Below are 13,024 nucleotides of genomic sequence, written 5' to 3' on the forward strand. Positions count from 1 at the left end.
CCAGAGCACTCTGCCTTATTAAGGAGCTACAGCATTTTCCTTCTTCAGGAATCCCAAAACACGCCTTTTGTCCAAAGACATTTTCCGTCCCTGGCGCTCTCCTAACGGCCAGGTCGCGGGGAAGCCTTCTGGTGGCGTCTGCCCATCCCTGTCATGAAGCTTCAGACTTGGGACATACTAACAGTTGAATTAAGATGACAAAAATTGTATGACCTATCCATTGATTGAAATCATGAAAATTGTTTAAGATTTGAAAAGCGGTTTTGCATTACTGACTCTTTTAGTAACTGGTTTAACCTTAGACGCCCCTGCTGTACAAGAGGGTGTAGAAAGTCTCAAACTCGCCCTGACTTTCCTGCTCAGCGTTTTACAGGGTCCGCTGTGAAATAGAAACATCATTGAAAGTTAAAAAGATCCTTCCAGGATTCACCTTAGTATGTTAGAAGATATGCGCCCCTATATAAAGGAGCGTCTGCATACATAACCCAGTCTCTCACCCGGCGAGATGCAGATGCATTCATCCAAATGGCAAAATAACTGAGCCAAAAATTTCATCGTTTATTTGATGAAATGATAGTCATTTGTTTGAATATGTCTGTTATGACCTCCATAAAACGTGATTTATCAGCAGCTAGGACGATGGTACCAGATGCAGCATTTGACTCGGACGGCAGGCCACTGGGGCAGGTCGCGCCAGCGTTGGGCACAACCACCGTGTGCTGTCAGTGCGGTCCGAGCTCCCTCACAAGGCCACCTGGTGCACAGCAGCAGCCCCCTTGCTTCCCTGCCCTCGCTCAGCCCTCGGTGACCCCTGGTCGACCGTATGCCTCAGCCGGTCTGCCTGTGCTGGACTTCTCCCAGGAGTGGAAGCTCACGCCGTGTGGCCTTCTGTGTCTGGCTTCGTTTGCTCAGCAGACACTTTCCAGGTTCACCCGCACTGTCGCGTGTCTCAGTACCTGACTGCTTTCTATTGCGGGGGATACTCCGTCGTGTGGATAGACCACATTTCATTTCCATCTCAGTTGAGGGACATTAGTGTAGGTTTTCCTGTTTCTGTTTGGAAGAATGCTGCTATGAGCAAGGTTCTAGCCAGGGCGGGTAGGCAAGAAGAAAAAGGCATCCGTGCTATAAAGGGGAGTGAAGCTAGTTGTGTGTGACATGGTCTTCAAACAGAAAATCATAAGGAGGGGTGCCTGGGTGACTCAGTCATTAAGCGTCTGCCTTTGGCTCAGGTCATGGTCCCGGGGTCCTGGGATCAAGCCCCTGCTCCCCAGGAAGCCTGCTTCTCCCTCTCCCACTCCCCCTGCTTGTGTTACCTCTCTCACTGTGTCTCTCTCTGTCAAATAAATAAAATCTTTAAAAACAGAAAATCATAAGGAATCCCCTAAAAGCTGTTAGAAGCAATAAATGAATTTAGTAAGGTTTGAGATACAAGATGAATATACAAAAATGAATTGTATTTCTATATGCTAGCAACGAACTACCCAAAAATAGAATTAAGAACACAATTCTGTTTATGATGGCATCAAAAAAATAAAATCAGTATTTTATAGTGTTAAGATGGCAATAGGATTCCCCAAATTGATTTACAGATTCTACATGATTCCTCTCAACATCCCAGCTGCCTTCTTTGGAGAAATTGACAAGCTGATCCTAGAATTCCTGTGGAAATGCAGGGAGGGTGGGCGCCCAGAGTGGTGTAAACAATCTTGGGACAAGAGCAAATGGAAGGACTCCACAGTTCCCCATCCCAGAACCTGCCACCAGGCTGCAGGGATCCAGACAGGATGGTGCTGGTGTGAGGACAGACCTTGAGATCGAGGGGGTGGCATCCACAGTCCGGACATCAGTCCCTAGCTGGACACTCAGACGACTTCCAATAAGGCTGCCAGGACGGTGTGCCGGGAGGAACTAAAGCCTGACGCTGCCGGTCGACTGGATTCCAGCACGGGTGCCACCATCCTCACTGGGGAGGACCAGCCCCTTCAACTGACAGGCAGGGAGAGCAGGACGTCCACATACAGAAGAATGAAGGGGGACCCCTACCTCACACCACACACAAAAACTAGCTCCAGATGGATCACAGACCTAAATTTAAGACCTAAAATGATCATTTTTTTAAACTGAGTTTTCAGAAACTACTCTAAACTTGTCTTTTGTTTCATTCTCTTTGGCTCCAATAAGCACCAGAATAAAGAACTTCTAGGTATCTATCTTAATAAAAAGCTTTATAGGGCACCTGGGTGGCTCAGTTGGTTAAGCGACTGCCTTCAGCTCAAGTCATGATCCTGGAGTCCCGGGATCGAGTCCCACATCGGGCTCCCTGCTCAGCGGGGAGTCTGCTTCTCCCTCTGACCTTCCTTCCTCTCATGCTCTCTCTCTACCATTCGCTCTCAATAAATAAATAAATAAATAAAAAATCTTTATTAAAAAAAAAATAAAAAGCTTTATAAACATAACCCAAAAAATAAAATAAAAAATAAATGTAAACAAAGCCCAAAAGAAGAAAGAAATAGTTTAAATCTGGATATGTTATCTTTTAATTATTTTAAACTAAATTTTTAAATGCAACAGTGTATTTACTATTTTAGCATGTGCTTGTATGTGTCTGTGGGAACTCTGTGGCCTCCCATAATTTCAAGGGGTCTTTGTGCATTACTCTAGAGAGGTCTCCAAACGGCAGCAGGAAGCAAACGTAACTGCGTAGTTGGAGTTTTCATCTCAGAACTTAAAATGCTATCACCAGGCTGACTGAGGACAGTGAGCTAAAGCAGTGTATTAAGGTAGCAGTCACTCGGGGCACCTGGGTGGCTCAGTTGGTTAAGCGACTGCCTTCGGCTCGGGTCATGATCGTGGAGTCCCGGGATCGAGTCCCGCATCGGGCTCCCTGCTCGGCGAGGGGCCTGCTTCTCCCTCTGACCCTCCCCCCTCTCCTGTACTCTCTCTCTTTCTCGCTCTCTCAAAATAAATAAATAAATCTTTTTTTAAAAAAAGGTATATACGGATAGTAGAATTTACATAAGGAGACCAGTATAAATGTAAATTTATCACTAGGTAAGTAAATGTGTAACTGTCAAATCTTAACATAATTTAGGGCGAGTGCCTCTGAACAGTTCTGTGATTCTGAGCTGATGCCAGTCGACGGCCTTGCTGAGCACCCGATGTGGGCGGAAGGCATTCTGGTCAGTGTAACCTGTGGGTCACTGGCATGGCCCTATATGTAAATTCAAATTGTAGTCTCCGAAATCTCATCTTTAAGAATCTACCCCACATAAATAATGGTTTTGTAGCTGCATTTTTTGGTGATAACAAAAAATTTTAAACCATCTGAGTATCCGTGTTTGGGAGGATGATCCAGCGGAACATTGTGTACCATACTGGGTTTATGGTATACCTCCTAAAAATAACATCGAATACCCTGTGTGTAGTCATGTGAAAAAATAGTTTATAAATGCATACTTGTCTCTACCAGTGGAAAAGTTGGAAGAGGTTATATACCTAAACTAGGTGATCCCAGGGTGTGAGAGGGTACAACAAGTATTTACAACTTTTAATATAAATGAAGGCCTCCAATTCCAGAACGATGGAGTGGATGTTCTTCTCCCTGTCTGTCCTGAGCACAGCACGCACCTGACGTGCTACGTGCAGCGCACACAAGAAGACCGTGAGTGGGGAGGGAGGAAGGCAGGCTCGCCCCATCAGGAGGACCAGCAGTCAGTTCCCTGGTGTTCCGCTTCGTGCCCAGACTGGGGCCTGGAGAAGCCAGCGATGCAGAAATGCCATTGGGCACAGACAGGCCGAGAAGAGCTGCTCTCTGTGACCGAAGGAGCAGCCTGGCAAGACGGGAACACTCACGCTTCCATTCCAGCCGTTGGAGAAAGCACAGCACATGTGGCCCCGTGATGATGTGACGGACGGAGGAGTCACCACGGCGGTGGCCATCCCATGGCCACATGTAAGTGTGTCCAGTCAGCACATGGTGCAGCAGCAGCTTGCACAGTGTTCCCTGTCCATTTGTGCTCAGCAAAGGCCCCACCCTCTGTCTCCGAAGACCAAGTGGGGACCCTAGACTTCCAAGCTCTCCTGGCTGTCCACAGATGACCCAGCTCCCAGGCCAGCATGGAGTCCAAGAAGGCCAAGGGTCGGACTTTCATGTCTGCTGGGCGGGCAGCCTGGACGGCCATTGTCACAAACAGAATCAGCGCGGTGAAGAACTGATGGGTCGTGCCAGACTAGGGGTGGTCAAGGGCGTGGATGTGGCCACGGATGCAGGCGAGGACCATGTTGGTGCAGATGGGACGCTCTGCGTCTTGATGGCCATGCTGGCCATGCAGATCCACACATGACGGTGACGTGAAGCTGACATGCTGCGCGGTGTCGGGCACTGGTCTGATACTGCGCCACTCAACATAGGGACGGCCAGTGGGGTGCCAGGCGGGGAATGCGGGCAGCCCCCTGTGCCGCTGTGGAATCCAGAATTGCTGCAGGAGAAGTCAGAAGAGAGGCCAGCAGCCCTTACTCAGGAGGCTGGCGGACACGAGAAAGGCCTGTGGTAGGCGTGCCACCCAGGAGGAGGAATAACACATTTCCTTGTGAGGTAGCAGTTTTTTCTTTAAACTAGAGTTGTTTCTTATGAAATGCATATTTTTCTTATTTTTTCCTATCATTTCATTGAGATTCCTGGTAGTTGCTATTTTTTAAACTGGAGAGCTCTAATTCTGTAATCGTCTAGCATTTCAGGGGCCTGGCAGGTCCCAGCAGCCGTGAAGTGCGCTGCCCAGCTGACATTTCATGTAGACGGTGGACATTGCTGGTTGTGTTTGAGGGAGGGAGGAGAATGAAGGGTCCTTATTCTAGGAAGGTGGCACCAGTCAGGAGGTCAGAAGCCATTCCCTAGTCTCGCAAGTCGGGATGAGCGGTGAGGGCCCCAGAGTACATGTAGCCGCGGCAGAGCCCCCGCACCACACCTGTGCGGCTGGTGTGAGGAGGTCTGAGGGTTGGCAGAAAGGACGGAGGATGATGAGGGCGGCGTGTGGGGCAGCTCCGTCACCCGCCTCCGCCTGCGTGCCTGTGGACCCCCTTGCCAGCCTCAACCGGTGTTTCACAGTGGGGGGGTGGGCGGCAGGGGGCGGCAGTGCCCGCAGTCAGGCGCTCAGGGGGCGCTCCGGCAGGGGCGGGTGCTGCTGGTTGGGGGGCGTGCGGGCCAGGTGGCGGAAGGGGAGGCCAAGGCTGTGCGTCCACAGGGTAGAACAACCATCCTAGAGGAAGAGTGGGTGGAGCTGGGCGCTATGAGATCTGGGAATCGTGACACCTTAGACCCTAGAATGTCTGCAAAGCCAGAGAATCCTAACAGTGTGGCCCCAGCACAACACACAGACCAGATTCAAGAGCCCAGAAAAAACCGCACCCGTAAATGGGCAACTAAGGTAGGACGAGGAGGGCAAGAGCAGACAGTGTCCTCGCACGTAGTGCTACAAGAGCTGGACAGCAGCGTGCAGAGGAAGGAAACCGGCCCTTTGTCCCGCGCCACACAAGATGAACACAGGACTGAAGACCAGAAACCATAGAGGTTCCAGAGGAAAACACAGGCAGTATTCTCTTTGACATCGGCCTTATCAACATTTATTTGGAACTGTCTCTCCAGGGAAGGGCAACAAAAGCTAACATAAACAGACAGGATTACATCAAATGGGATTTCATCAGACTAAAAAGCCTCTTCAGAGCCAAGGAAACCCATCAACAAAATGAAAAAGGAACCTATTGAATGGGAGCAGATATTTTCAAATCATCCATCCTGTAAGGGGTTAATATCCAAAAACATAGGAAGAACTTAGACAACTTAGTATCAAAAAATTAAAACGCCCCAGTTTAAAAATAGGCAGAGGATCTGAAAGGACATTTTTTCAAAGAATACCTGTAGACACATGAAAAGATGCACAACATCACTAATCGTGGGAGAAATACAAATCAAAACTACGATGATACATCTCCTTCACACAGGTCACAGTGGCTAAAATCAACAGGTGTTGGCAAGGATGCAGAGAAAGGGGAACCGCCGTGCACGGCTGGTGGGAACGCAAGCGGGTGCAGCCACTCTGGAAAACGGTGTGGAGGTTCCTCAAGACATTAAAAGGAATCACCATGTGATCCAGCAATTGCACTTCTGGGTGTTTATCCAAACAAGATGAACACTAATTCACAAAGATACACACCACCCCTATGTTTGCAGCAGCATTATTTACAATATCTGAGATCTGGAAACATCCCAAGCATCCATCCATAGATGAATGGATACGGGAGAGGTGGTAGAGACCTATGTTACTCAGCCATAAAAATGAAATCTTGCCATTTTCGACAAAAAGGATGGACCTAGAGGGTATGGTGCTCAGTGAAATGAGTCCGAGAAAGCCAAAGTTGCAGAATCTAAATAACCAAACACAAGAGAAACAGACTCCAAGACATGGAGACAAATGGGTGGTTGCCGGAGGGGAGGGGGCGGAGGAGGGTGGAGAGCCGCAAACCTCCGGTTATCAGATGAGTCCCGGGGATGTAAAGTACCGCATGGGGAGTGTGGCTGGTGATGCCGTACTAGGGCTGTGCAGTGACAGATGGCGACTGCACTTAGACGGGGAGCATTTTGTATAAAAATAGCGAACCGCTGCCGTGTACACCTGAAACAGATAGTGTATGTCAGCCTTCAGTTTTCACAAAAAAGAAACACGGAAGTGATCCATCCAGTTCCAGCAACAGCACTGTGAGACGGTGGGTCTTCGCACTGGGTGAACTGGGCGCATCCCCGTTCCATCCCCGCGGATCCCGCGGTGTGAGCCAGTGAGCAGGGCAGAGCACCCTTCACTTAGGGTCTTTTGCCACTTGCGTTCAGTGGTTTACAAACCTAAAGAAATAATAGTTTATTCTTGGTAGGAACTGTGCAGGTGTAGTATTCTTATTTTTGCCATACGTGTAAAATTGTTAGTAATAAAAAGGTTGAAAAGTATTATTTATTGTCATCGTATTTATAAACTGCCTCATACCACAGCCCACCATAGATTCGAAGCCTCACATTCAGTGTATGTCGGAGGAAAAAGTGTCTACAGGAAATTCTTTAATGATGTCAATCTGATAAGAAAATATTTTTTTTTTAATAATAAATTTTCAGGGAACTGCTCATTTGGGCACATGTAACAGAGGTGAGCTTGGTGCTTATTCTAATAGGAATTAATGTACAATTTCATTAGCTTTTGATGATAGGTAACTGTCGTCTTCATCTCAAATCTTTGATGTAAATAATTTCTAGAACTTCCTTATTTCATTTGGAAGCTGAATTGTTTTTAATTACATTCTTTAAACTATTTTAATTAATTCTGCTTTACTTAATGAGGATGACATAACCAGGAAACCCTTTTAAACTGTACTTCTCACATAATTTTGATTTCAGGAAACTTAGGTGCCATTTAATTGAGGTACTAAACGGGCTAAATAGAATTTTGAAAAAGCAAAATTTCTAAAACTGATCAGCATCCCTGAGAAGAGCTGCTCTTTGAAATTTATGAGACCCTAATGTATGTATTATATCCATTCTTGTAAGAAGGTTATTCAAAACAGTCTCTGAAACAGTGTTATGAAATACGGATTTTCCTTTATGTTAACGTAGCCTTCCTGTCCTGTAGTGGGAGTTCTGAGCTATTTTGTTTTGAACACCAATGTGTATGGAGTCATGGATAGATGTGAAAACACTTTTTATTATATCTTCCACATCACATGTGCCAAAGAAAACAGAAGTTAGTTAATATTTTATGGGTGCCTTGTAACCGTGTGGAAAGCCCAGCTTCTAACTGACTGGGGATAGGATTGTTCATATCCACATTGATAATTACATCAGTCAGTGGGTGATCCTTCTGTGAGCTGTGAGGTAAGTGCAGAAAAGCCCGGGGGCCTACATGACCGCACTTTTCGTTACTGTACCTGACGCCCATGCTCACAGGTGTTCACACTTCCCCAGGTTGCTTTACTTCTAGAAAACCCAGTAAGCAAAAATCAGGGCGCCTGGGTGCCTCAGATGGTTGGGCGTCTGCCTTCGGCTCAGGTCATGGTCCCAGGGTCCTGGGATCGAGTCCCTCATCGGGCTCCCTGCTCAGTGGGGAGCCTGCTTCTCCCTCTGCTTCTCTCTCTCTGTCTCTCATGAATAAATAAATAAAATCTTTAAAAAAAAATCATATGTGCGTATTGTGTGTGCATTTTTATATTAAGTGATACACATACACAATGTTTAGGGTTTTCAGAGTCATGAAGATGTGTAACATTGTGAATTTATGTGTCACTTTTAATGAAAATTCACCGTTTTTGAAATAATGTTAACGTCTCGCTGCCTTTCGTGATGTTACTTCACTGTATTTGGCAGACCCGAGACATCTCATAAAATTGACCTGTGCGTGCTCCTCTCTTAACTGACTTCCTTACACACCAGGGGTGAAGCACTTCCTCATGCTCAAGCACACGTGAGTGCCTGGCCTACATGGACTGGCTGTCCCCAGGAGTGAGCCCTGGCCATCTGGAGGGACGTGAGCACCTCCAGGCAGCTCACCGGGCAGAAGCCCAGCTAAAGAGAACGTGCCTCCCTGCTCACTGACCTTTCTGTTGCTCCACACGATGCAAGTGGTGCTAAGGGTTAAATGCATCTGTTTCTGTTCAATGAAAAATACTTAATTTTTCAAAATTGGGTGTTTTTTTTTTAAAAAACTGGTAGGCACGCTCATTTGGGACTAGTTGATGTCTTTCTCAGGCAGTGTTCTAGAGTATAATTACAAAGGTAGTGACTCTGTTTTCCAGTTGCACGCCTGTCTCTTTCAGAACAGGCAGAAGTTCTATTTGTACCAAACAATGCATCTGAACTGAAAGGCAGAGTCCACACTTTCTTCAGGTAGTTAGAGCCCTTCACGTCATCGCACTCTGCCGGAGGGACCTGGGAGGGACACTTGTCCTCAGTGGGGAAGGACATTCCTAGCTGCTGGAATTACAGAGCAGAGCATTCAAACTGCCGAGGGGAGCCCAGCTATGAGAGCTCGGCCCGTGGAGGTCCACGTACGGGATGGGGAGTCCTGGTCCTGTTGATGAGCTTTCCTCTGTGACCTGGTCTTTGTTGCAGGAACCCTCACCCAGAACGAGATGGTGTTTAAGAGGCTGCACCTGGGGACTGTGTCTTATGGAGCAGACACGATGGACGAGATCCAGAGCCACCTCAGGAATCCATACTCACAGGTAAGCTCATTGGCATCCGCATGGGAGCTGCCTGCAAAAGTGCCTGGCTCTGTCGAACCAGCCTGAACCCACTGTATCCGCTGATCTGGAAATCGGCAAACATCTTTGAATGTCCTAAAACACTCAGTTCTAATTTATAAATCAAGAAGCAGTTTTTGAACCAATTTTATTTTATTTATTTTATTTTTTGTAAAGATTTTATTTATTTATTTATTTATTTATTTATTTGATAGAGATAGAGGGAGAGCACAAGCAGGGGGAGGGAAAAGCGGGCTCCCCGCTGAGGAAGGAGCCCGATGTAGGGCTCGCTCCCAGGACCCTGGGATCATGACCTGAGCCGAAGGCAGCCACTTAACCGACTGAGCCACTGAACCAATTTTGAATAAGCAATTTTATATTGTAAAATAGTAGAAATGATATAATGACCTTAAACCATTTATTCATATTAAATAATTTTCTTAGTGAAATATTCCAAAAGATTACTCAGGATAGGTAGTATTTTTAAGACTATTAAGTAGAATACTGCATCGCAGGTGTTTCTTACCAGTTCCTCTGGGTTTCTTCATAATTAGTAAGACTTTCTCATCTTTTTTTGCCTTTTCAATAAACAGAAGTAGACACCCGGTATCGTGAGCCCTATGTCCCTGTCATTCTGCCTCAGCAGCTGTCCGTGCACCGCAGACCTGGTTCCCTCCGTAGCCCTTCTCCTCCTTCACCATATCACTGTGAAGTGAAACTCAAATGTCATGTTATTTCATCTGCAAATCCATCGTCTGTGTCTGGATTAGATAAGGACTCCTTGGGTGGAGGCAGGGGGCGTATATCCTAAGTCTTGGCCTTTCCCTGGAGCTTCAGGAGCTCTCTGAAGTTGCAGGAACAGGAAATACACAGCCTAGTAGCCACAGTGTTTGCCAGAGACTTGGTAGGCCGTGTGCTCTGCAAGTGCGTCTGTGGCCCAGGAAGGTCCTGACACGCCAGATCCTGACATTGGGCCCACAGGGCCACGTGTTCCCACAGATGACAGGGTGTGGGGCAGGCAGACACAGGCCACTCTGCAAAGGTCATTTTAGGCCGCAGAGGTCCCCTAGCCTGTTCTCAGGTAGCGTTCGTGTTGCACTCATTTGAATTCACTGATTCTGGGTAACCAAACCTTGCAAGCCCAGGGTGTCTAAGATGCTGCACACACAAGGCTGTGGTTTGAACCCAGAGCCAGCCATCACTTCCCTAGGCTGCTTTTCTGCCTCTCTGCTGGCCTATTGTGAGGTTCGGGCACCCCCGTTGTAACAGGCCAGCATATATCAGGTGCAAACGTGCCATCACCCGCCCCCCAGGGAAGCGGGACCTCGCATGTACACAGACCGCTGCCGCCTCGAGGCTCCCACGGGCTGTCTGGCAGCGGCGCCCTCAGAGGCTGTAGGCCCTGTGTATTGATGGTCATACTTCTGACTTGACTTCCACAGACGGGGCTGAGCCACACACGCCCTGAGCAGTTTCTGCTCTGACCGAATTCAGGTGTACTGTCTGCCTTACATTCAGTTTGTGAAAACCTTCTCTTTCTTCTGTAATGTTTACCAGAACGGCGTATACTTTACTTTTCAAGACGCTGTCAAAAGAAAAGTATCTGATGCATATGTGTTTATTGTATGTAATGATCACTTACACAAGCACACATACACTTAAAACCAAGCCCTTTCTTCAGTTGGATGTCACTCAGTGCAATACAGAGCATTTTGTAACGTAGAACATTTATTAACAGAAGGAAAATCTAAAAAGGAGAAGGAATAGGTCTTCCCTTCTCCTGGTAATCTGGTCTAGGTCGAAACAGTACCAGGTAAAATCTGTTTTTAAAAAATAAATTTACATTATGCATGAATATGATTTTAATAGCTCCAAATAAGCTGTTTTCTAGAAAATTTAGAAACAGAAAGGATGAGTCAGTGTATAAAAATAGCAGATATTTAATACTTATTTCCACGGAGGAGGTCTTTTAAAAATCTTTTTTTCTAAGCTATCTGTTGGTTGGCTGGTTAGATAGTACTTTTTTTTTTTTTCATGTGTCAGTAGTTTTAATGTTGTGTACATCAAATTACAGTAAAAAGATGACTATAAACAACATGCAGCCCCTCTATTTTCATGAACAGCACAGCAGATTACAGTAAACCAAGTTTATATTCCACCATCAAGTGTGGTTCTCCCATTAGTTCACTTTGTGACGGGTCATTAAGAATATCTTCAAATCCAATAGTCTCATCATTACTCGTCAAAATATCCAGTGAAAGGTTTGAGCTTGGAAGAAATGGAAGACGCTGCTGCACTGCCTTGAACTCCATTTGTAATTTTAGTGGAGCAAACAGGCCCTGGATGTTTCTTAGTGTGGAAAAATTCATTTTATCTTGGTTGAGCTGGAAATTTTTTTCTGATAATTCAAGAGGATGACTGGGCAAAAGTTCATTTTTCACACACGGAAGGCCTTTTCGAAGAAGATCATGACTTTCAAAAGGTCCACTTGCTGAAAGTTCAGTAACAGGAATACTGTCCTTTAACTGAGATCCAAGTCCTCTGGCATTCATCTTCACTTGCTCTGTGAACAGCCTCTCAGCCCCGTTACCGTCAGCCGGCCCCGCCGCTCTAGATAGTACTCTTTTGTAAAATTGATTTTATTCCTGAGATTCTGTCTTTTTATTAAGATGATAATAGTCTACCAGGTCCACTGCAATGTAACATGAATCTTTCATAATCTGATTATATTTCCCCTCCGGAAGCATTTGGTGATGGAGGGCATAATCTTTAATGGCATTTGTGTGAAATTAAATTATACAGCCATCGATAAACAGAGTCCTAAGGGGAGTCAGCCGTGTTGCGTGCCGCTCTCCCTTTGCCGTGCAAGCAGCAGGCGGGTGGGAGGCGAGCGCAGGGGAGAGGCAGTGCCAGCTGCTGAGCTGCACCAGCAAACCCTTCATTAGACAGCACTGTGACTTCACGGGCAGAGTAGTCACGGCTCGGTGGCTCTGCATGCCCCGTCCAAAAGCGAGAGCCTGGCTTTCTCAGGAGGGCCGTCACAAGTGGCCATGAAGGTAACCGAGGAGCCTCTGTGGTCCTGCTCCACCTCTCCCGGGAGCGGGGGGGAATGGCCACTCCACTGGCCGAGGCGAGCGCCCTCGAATGCAGCCTGGTGCGGGGGGAGCCAAATGGAGGGAGCGGGGAGTCACGTCCGGAGCGCAAGAGTCTGAAATAGGAGGTGGGGATCAGTTTTCGTCAGATGCCGGGGTTACTGTCATGCACAAAACTAGCTCTAATACAGAGGCTGTGACAGGCTGGATTCCTTTATTGTATTAAAGGAAGATTCGTAAGTATTTTTTCCTGCTTTTAGCTTTAGTCCACTTCAGGTACAGCACTTTTTAACGAAACATGAAAGCAGTTAGGAGTATATGGCTCTGGTTTGCTCTTTAACTCACCCCATCTTTACAAGGAGAACAAACATAACTTATTACGGACTTAGCAAGCCAATGCCATGGATCAAGTGAATGTAGAAAAGGAAAACCCTCCGACTCTAAGTACTGCAACAGTTTGGTAGCCGTGCCGACCAGGAGACATGAGTGCTGACAGCGCTAGCACGGACACGTCACGTGAGCGAGCCCGTTCCATAAGAGCTGCTTGTCTCATCCCTCACTGATGCACTCATAAAAATCACACGTGCTGGTAACTCCAGTATCAACTATGTTGTCTCTTTAATTTTGTGACGTTCGTATTTTATCAGATGCAGTCT

The 13,024-nt window shown here is 46.7% G+C and overlaps 1 long non-coding RNA gene and 1 pseudogene across 1 annotated transcript; one reads left to right on the plus strand and one right to left on the minus strand.

The window, feature by feature from the left end:
* The first annotated feature begins 562 nt into the window (after positions 1–562).
* Positions 563–9,999, plus strand: LOC112814500 (uncharacterized). Its single transcript, XR_012377436.1, has 3 exons — positions 563–3,182; positions 9,146–9,258; positions 9,870–9,999. It is a non-coding gene; the product is annotated as an uncharacterized lncRNA (long non-coding RNA).
* Positions 10,000–11,305: 1,306 nt separating this feature from the next.
* LOC141372115 (proteasome maturation protein pseudogene) lies at positions 11,306–11,882 on the minus strand (annotated as a pseudogene).
* Positions 11,883–13,024: the final 1,142 nt, after the last annotated feature.

Source organism: Callorhinus ursinus, unplaced genomic scaffold, assembly GCF_003265705.2.
Source record: "Callorhinus ursinus isolate GAN/ISIS: 27379988/994484 unplaced genomic scaffold, GSC_fseal_2.0 scaffold1147, whole genome shotgun sequence".
NCBI lineage: Eukaryota > Metazoa > Chordata > Mammalia > Carnivora > Otariidae > Callorhinus > Callorhinus ursinus.